General features: G+C 39.1%; 1 protein-coding gene across 6 annotated transcripts in view; it reads right to left on the reverse strand.

Annotated features, from left to right (window-relative positions):
- Positions 1 to 8632, reverse strand: part of LVRN (laeverin) — a 52477-nt gene extending 43845 nt beyond the window's left edge. For 2 of the 6 annotated variants that reach the window (XM_017731411.1, XM_017731407.1), the window contains exons 1-2: positions 2604 to 8631; positions 2199 to 2293 (exon numbers count right to left, since the gene is read on the reverse strand). The gene's annotated coding sequence lies outside the window, so the exon portion shown is untranslated. Of the gene's footprint in view, positions 1 to 2198 lie in introns of all 6 variants that reach the window. The other 4 variants (XM_017731408.1, XR_001861130.1, XR_001861131.1 and 1 more) reach the window with 4 other exon arrangements.
- Between the last annotated feature and the right edge of the window lie 10 nt (positions 8633 to 8642).

Below are 8642 nucleotides of genomic sequence, written 5' to 3' on the forward strand. Positions count from 1 at the left end.
AATGCTAGTTTTGTTATGAAGTCAAGATGAGGAACTTGTGCCATTATGATCAATCTAAACCGTGAAACTATCAAATATCTATGAGAGACAGAGGGACATGTCACAAAAAGGAGCATCCCAAATTCTTCATCTCTGGTACAGGGGTGACAGAAACACAGTCTCCATGCCAAAAATCCTAACCCACAACTGAGAAATGACTGAAAACTAAGACAGATTCAACCTGAGAAAGTTTGGGTGCATGCAACATATGTTATTAGTTTGTTCTGGAAACAGAAAAATGACATCAATGAAGTATAGAAATGGGCTGCTAACCACAGTCTTCACTGAAATTAGCAAATCTAGTTGTGAGGTGAGGGAAGAGGGGAGCCTAGCAGGCAGATAAACCAAAACAAATACCATGGAAAAAGCAAGGACATCCTGGCAAAGTATTCAAAGCTTCAGCCCATGAGAAGGTCAATGCTGACATTGCAGGAGAGCATGGTTTTGTAGTGCTAGCCACTCAAAAGAAGGGGGGCCCCAGGATTCTTCCCTTCCCACCACCTTTGGGATGATCTGCTGTGGTCACCGGACCTCACAGGCCAGAATTATGTGTTGAAGTGTTAGTTAGTGACTTCTGGTAAATTTATAATACACTCAGTAACTTGGAGAGAGAAACTCTTGATGTATTTTTGCTGAACTTCAGTCCTTAAGACTCTTATCCCATAGTGGTGCCAAACTGTTTCATTCACATCTTGAAGGAACCCTTTGGCTCCCTATAATTCCTTTATTGGCCTGGTATCATACTGACTCTGAGTCATCTTAAATACCAACTTACCATTAAATCTCACTTGCAGGCGTTGTGCACCACCCCTGTCCTCACATCAGTCCACCTGGTTCTGGAGGGACCAGTGCACACATCACAGATCATAGGACATGCACTCATTTTCAGTTCCTTGGGTTATGAATGGGTCTTAATTTTCTTGCCTGGGGTCACTTCTGACTGGAATGAAGGATGTCTGATCCCAGCTTCAGTTTTAACCAGAATTTAAAACTGAACCCCACAAGATCCATGTCCCACCCCCTGAAGGTCGCACTTCAGAAGAGATAAACCTCAAAGCTCAAGCAGATATCCAACATAACTATACCAGGATTATCATGGGCTCATTTACAAAAGGGAAGTTTAAAATAACTTTTGTTCTGGGAACTCATGGTAAGCTATTGAAAGATTGTCAAGCAAACTCAGCTTTTATTACCAAATCCACACCCATTTCATGCGCATTTCAAATGATGTCCAGGATGAACAGCCTATTCTTTGTAGTGTTTCCTTTTCTGAAGTAACAAACCCTCCTGGTTTTGATTACCCCTTTCAAGCACCTCCTCAATTCGTTGACTCATTTAATATTCCCTTGGTCCCTCGTTGCATGACTTCTTCCCTCACCATGTGCACAAAATAATGCATGTGCCAATAAAATGTGAACTCTGAAGTGTTCCTTTTTGTAACAGAACAAAGTGTTCTCTTTCCCCTTCAGTGGGCTACTGTTCCATACTCTGCTTAAGCTGATGGCACCTTAGAGGTTATAAACAGACACTTCACAGGAAAGGCTTTTTCCTGCTGTGGTTGATAGACAAAGATGAAGCTCAGCATAGAGAGAGTACACATCACCAACAACTAGCTTAACTACCTTGAGCCTCAGTAGGGTATTCTTCCATAAATCAAGACATTTCAAAATGCAGAGGAAAGAGCAACAAGAAAAGTGAAAGCACTACAACACAGAATGATTTTGGCATGAATTGTGAAAGGCAAGAAAATAATTCCAGGGCTGTCAAAAAATGACACCAGCACTGGCCTTCTGCTGCAGCAAATTTTTGGAAACCACTGTGCAGAGTGACATTACACACATTTTGCTGATTCCCCTTTTGCCTGTTCTGCATCTTGGTCAGACCAGAGATAACATATTTCAAAGTAAAGACGACACACAACATGTAATTGGGACACCCCTCTATCACAAAGATTACATTAAAACATATTAAGCAAAGATTTCCCCAAGTATGGTGCAGGTGAAGGCTGAGACATCCCACCTTTACTGAACAAAGAGACCTTTGTGAGCAGTTTCTTAAAGTTGGATACAAACAAGAGTACATTAGAACCTTTACAACAGTCTGTCCAATTTAATTTCAAAGTACATGGAAATCTCAAACATTGAACTCTATCATCTTACCTCCATTTAGACTTAGGAAGCACAAAGGGCAAATGCAGATCTCATCCCAATGGAGTTCTTTCTGCAAGTCTCTGGATCATAATCCCTGGACAATACTGTCATAAGATAAAGAGTGGGTGCTGATTAGTCAGGAAATTATATAGACAGCAATGCAATTAATTTGGTGTTATATGGGTGTACAGTATTAAACCACTACTTCTCTGGGCCAGGAAGACATTGTCAGGTGTAAAAAGCAATACAGAGCACAGTGGACAATACACCTTCCAAACTAAGAGCTGTCTCACCTTACCCCTTCCATCACCTCTTCACTAGCTGCCTCTCCTGATACATATTCTTTTCCCTTGGTAATTAAGTTTCCCTTAAATAATTCTGTTTGAATGGTAATGCACACCAGGTTACACTTACTGTAATGGCTTACTCCATTCTCAGCTTCTTTACTTCCCTCTGATCATATTCTGTATATTATGGGGTTAATCCTGTTGCTAGAGAATCTTCTACAACAAGAAGTAGTTTTTCAAAAGAATATTAGGGGGAATATCCCAAACAAAGTTATTGAACCAAATACAGCTATTCAGGACTCCATCTCAAAACCAGAACTACTGCATATATACATTTTTTATGTCTCAAACTGAAAATATTTTCGAAGTTTAGTTAACACAGTTGTATTTATGAAAAGTGCAAGTGAGCCAAATCCCTGGTAGTATGCCACTTTTGTTATACTACTTAATCATTCTTTTCCTTCTCTCACATAATAGACACTTCAGTTGCATAAACATATTTTATTGTATTGTAAAATGGCAGTCAGGGATTGCTTCAAATATCTTAATGATTCCTTGCTGTGGGTATGTAGCAGAAATAATGAATTTTGGAGTGTATCCCAAGAATTATCTCAGTACTCATCCCAAATTCATTGTGTCAACCCTAAAACGATGTGATGTGATCATAGCAGGCAAGAGCTGAAGACTTCACCATGGGGAATGGTAACTGCATTTTAACATCATGACTGTCCTCCTAAAACTGCAAACAAGCTAACTTTTGCCTAACTGTGTTTACTGTTATTGATATCTCTGTTGCTCTGCTGTATGCCTTAATACCATCAGAGAGGGTCAATTCAGGAAGGTTCCCCACTACCCCAGCAGCTCACAGCTCAGTGAGACAATGAACCACTGCACAGGGAAGATAGGACCAAGGTAAAAGTTCTCCATGGGGAGACATCTCCCACTTCTGCAGCCATCAGTTTTCCTTGCCTGAGCTCCTGTTAGAGTTATATATCCAGGGCTGTAGAGGACCTCACAGTTTTTATCATCCACATATCTATCCAGCAGTTGTGAAATAATGATACTCACCAGCAGGTGAAGAAAACGGGTCACAGACACCAAAATGAGCCTATTGCCTCATCTACCATCTAACCTGCCAAGCACAAATGCCTCACATGCAGAATCTGAGGGTACCTGTCATGGCTGGTGTAGTGGTTTGCCACACCACCACTTGCCCTTGCCATGCCTGTTGTGCCAAAAAAAGCAGCTTTCCTGAAATCAGCAGAAGGGGAAAGAGGTCATGTGGTGGGAACTGAGTGACAGATTTGGAACTGGAAAGAAGTTTGGGATGAAGGCACGTCAAAGTATGAATGTTACAGGTAAAAGGAAGGTGTCCATACATCTCTAATTGAGGAACGTCATATATATTGCCAATTAAAAGAGCATAAATTTCTGATAACCCCTTTTTAAAAGTCTGGCATCACGCTGCTCTAAGTATATGCACATTATTACTTTTCTGCTGTCTGATACTGAAAGAGAGCTCAGGATACCTTCACAACATGCCACAACTTTTGCACACACTTTTAGATTCATGAATGTGAACATGCACAGCTGGTTAGGACAGTTAGAGATTCTCTTATTCTATATTGTAAATTCTGTCAGCAAAGTGATTTCATTTTCAATTGCAAAAAAAAGATGCAGACAAGCTGCACAACAACATTTCTGGAACTTTTAAATTAAAAACAAGAATTCCAGGAATGGTCCAAATAGTCAGAGAACTGGAACACCAGAGTTCCAACAGGAGGGGTGGAAAAAAAGAGAGGAAATTCTGAATGACTGATGCCTTATTTGCGTTACATGTTTTAATGTTTGTAGAAATATTGTTGACTCAAAACCAAAAGAGAAATTAGTAGAGGTCTAATGTTACAACTTTTACACTGAATGCTTCATGTAAACATGCCTCTCTCTAGTAAGCCTAGGAAGTTTTTGTGGTTGCTTCCAAAAGTATCTAACCTGTTCTGTGTAAAATGGATTACCACAACAAATTAACTGCAGAATCAGAAAATCGATAGAGCTAAGTAAGCATCTTACCAGACAGAAAGGACCAGCCCCTCTAACAGCCTTGGGAATCAGATCTTGACCATGAAATTCACTGGAACCATCTGGTGAAATGAAGAAAAACTGCGCAAGTGCACAGCTTGCTGAGGTCCAGCAAAACAGGTAAGCACCAAATAACCAGCAACAGAGACTGTAAGTAGCAAAATAATACTGGGGGCTTGCATCCTGGTATCACAGCTGTTTCTTCTCCTCTGACTTTTTTTTATTCTATTGTTTCTTTACTTACTCTTCAAAAGCCTCTCACAACTGAGATGGCATGCTCAAGGCTGCATCCCTAGCTCTACTCTTGCCCACTGCAGACAGAAGTTCATAGGTACAGCTGTTAGCTAGCACACCCACCCACACAAATCTTGGCACATAGCAGACGTAGAATATGTGTGTATCTTGAGCAACAAACAGGAAACACTAATTTTGGTGAGAAATACTAAAGTGATACTTTGAGTTAACGTGAAACAAAACATTCAGAAGTACCAGACTGTATAATTTCAAAGTTGTTTAATTTTGAAATGTGTTTTAAATTGTTCACATTTTAATTTGACAGTCATAATTTTTAATATCATTTATGAAACAGTGAACAATTAAGTAATGACTGTAACTTCCTAACTCTGTAATTAATTTACTGAATAAAGTTTAACATACTTACTACTAAAATATCTACAGTACTTCTTTCAAAAAAACATTCTTAACAGATATATAATGATAAAATAAATATACTATTTAAAAAAGACACAAAAATATCTACAAGGCTCTAAATTTGAAGTGAAGCATTTGGAGTTCAGCAAAGACCCTTCAACTAAAGTGAAAAGAAAAATATGTAGAAATGCTGGAACTTTTCACCAATTGGATTTATTGCTGCAGCCAACTCTGTGCTTTCTGGGCGTGTGATATATACACACATGCAGAACATCTCTGTGAGAGTTCTGGTATGTTAGCAAATCTTCAGCTCTGTGGAAGGTGCAATGTCATCTTACACGTCTCTAGTGGCAGCACTGGTTTTAAAATTTCCTGTCCTCCTTCAGTCTTGATTATTTTTTCCTGGCTTCATGCAGCTGTTCACCCCCTCCTGTGCTGAGCCAATGTTATGGTCTGTGAGAGCAAAGGAAAAGAATATGAACGTTTCCCATCCCCCTGAAGAGGAAATACAGAGAGTGGAAAAAAGGAAACAATGATGAAGTGATAATTGTCTCGTTTCCATTCATATTTAATGAATTATTTGCTTCTCTAAATGCCATGTAAATACTGTCAATGCCTGTGCAGTATCATTTTCTGAGTGACAGTCTAGCACGGTACTCTTCCCAGTTAAAATCCAGACCTTCAAGGGCTGACAAGCCAGACCAAACCCTGGGTTAACATAACAAAACTGTTTCTTATCATGAATACTGGGATAACGCCAAATTACTGCAAGTGATATGACTTTGCCTTCTAAACTTTGTGTTTAGACTCTGTTGAATTAATGAATTAATGACCTGCATGGGGGCTACACCCACTTCTTGGCAGCACTGACTGAAGAAGGCACTTGTCTTGTTATAGTATAAAAACAAAGAAAGCACTCTTGGAGAAGCAAATGGGAAGAGTACTTAATCATCTTTTTCTGAACCACATCAATATTACAATTTCTTCTGAGCCCAGAAAAATCAAGAAAAAATACCCTCCACCTCTGAGGTTTTTGACTAGGAAGTGCAGAAGGAACCCCACGTAAATTATTGATTCTTAACCCCTATAGAACCCCCAATGAATACTTCATGTCAAAGAGGTTTATAAAGTCCTAAGCTTTCCAAGGCAAAGGTAATAAACTTGTAAGAGTACTCCTCAGACTCTTTCTCAAATTAAGAAACATGGTATAATGGTATAATGGATGGGTGCTTATTTTTCAGTTGAAGTCACTGTAAGATAAAAAACTTTATTCAATGCAGATATAGGTGAGAATGGAAAATGTAAACCATCTGCATGTGGAAAAATGTAAAGGATTTATGGAATGGTTGGGAAGGCTTCTGCACAATGTACAGGCTATAACAAGCTTTTGGTTTTGATCAAGAGACAGGATATACTGAAAGAGCCACAGACTCCTTGCCAGCACATGGTAAGAAAAAGAGAGCAGTTGGCAGAGGCACAATGCTGACTTTACCATGTGTTTGGAGACACTTGGTCCCAGACCTATACATGTTAGCAGTTTACCACTTTAGCATTTATCATCTTAGGCTGTTCAACAGAGAAAACTTAGATGCCTTTAAATAAACTGGCTGCATGCCCAAACTCCTCAGGAAGAGGAGCATATACAGCATATACTGCCTAGGAGTATTCAAAAAGGCCTGTCATTTGGCTCTCTACATATTAAATTGTTGTTGCTTACAATGGACAGCACAGGGCAGATGAAGATTTAGAAAACACCTGAAAACTGCTCCAGTAAAATGGCTGATGTAGTCATCAGGTCCATTCAGCTGTATACCAGGAAAGACATGAGGTCTCTTTGGGTTCAGTGATCCTGTGGTTAATTTATCTGCGTTTGAAAAGTGAGGGAGAGACCATGGTCTTAGCAGTAGAAGACTTTGCAGACAGGGAATAGTCACGTGCAGTCATGGGAATAGAGAACCTTGGGGAGAAAGCATAGCCCAAGATTTACATTCTGTTGTTCAGTAACCAATAAAGCCAAACCCATCAAAACACAGCTAAGCTCTACAGTTGTAGGGCACAGCCATTTTCACAGGCTAGCAACCCTTTTCTATGCTCAGAGGTCAGGGAAAAGCAGAGATACTGTATGAGGATGTATTGGCATGCTCCAGGTCCTATAAAAAACTGAGGAGCAGCGCAAGGTTGTTGTCTTGAATTACACTTTCACACTTTCTACACTGCATCTGTCTCTGGACCTCAGGAGCCCCTTTTCATTTCCACTTTGTCTTGCGGCTTATCTGCCTTAGCCTTGCACTTTTTAATGGATTGCTAAGGCTGAGTCCTCCCAGGACAGGGGAAGAGAGGCAGGAGACACTTTGGCACAAGCAGTCAGCTTGGAATCTCAGATTGATGAGCAATCTGCAATCCCTCATGCACAAATGACAAGACCTAGCAGGAGGCTTTATAAAGGAGTGATATCATGTTTGATAAAGTCTATCCAACTCTGAAGAGCATTCTGTGACACAGGCAGAGCAGGTAAGGCAAGGTAATAATGAGTAGGAACAATAACTAAAGGCTACTAAAAATTCTTGAGAAATAATGAGTAGAAGCAACAGCTAGAGGCTACTAAAACTACAAACTACTACAGGCTACTAAAAAGGCACAATGGACATATACAATACACAACTCTTGGTTCAATCAATTGTTAAAGACAAATGGACCTTTTGTATTCGGTACAAGAGAAAAGAGAATAAAACAGAGGAATTGAGGATTAGGAAAAAAACCAATCAAAATTCTTCACCTGCACAAAGAAGTAAACTTTGCTGTAGGCATTCAGAGAGTGAACTAAGTATCTTAGCTGAAATAGACAGATGCTTAGTTCTGTTTGCAATAAATAGATAAATACGTATTTAATTCTCCAGAATTTTTAATTTCTTTGAAAGCAAAGGACTGTCTATTAAGTAACTTTGTCATCCAAAAAAAGTAAGCAACTGAATCAGAAAGCATATTTTATTTGTAACAGCTGTACCAGCAGTTATTAAAAGTTACTCTGTGAGCTGCAAAAAAACATATATAATTTTGAATCTTTCAAGTTAGTTATTTTTATGTTTCCATTACATGGCATTTACTACAGTATGGAATAGCTTATATTTCAGACCCAGCCACTTTTCAAAGAATACAGTCTTGGTTCTTCAGACTTTAATATAATTGCCCTAGCCACATGAAGGAAGCTATCCCAATGTGATCAACATGAAGAGACCTCTGGGGAGTAATCAAGTTACAGCACTTACAGTGATGTGGATTATATAAAATATAATGACTCAAGTTTTAAATCCTAGCAAGAAATAGTAGAAAGGACTTAAAATAAACCATTGCCTTATGTGAGGATCCATAGCGAAAGAAAATTTATATATAAAGGAAGGAAATAAATTCATAAAAGAAGAAGCTCGCTTTGTATTCA

Source organism: Corvus brachyrhynchos, unplaced genomic scaffold (genome assembly GCF_000691975.1).
Source record: "Corvus brachyrhynchos isolate BGI_N302 unplaced genomic scaffold, ASM69197v1 scaffold614, whole genome shotgun sequence".
NCBI lineage: Eukaryota > Metazoa > Chordata > Aves > Passeriformes > Corvidae > Corvus > Corvus brachyrhynchos.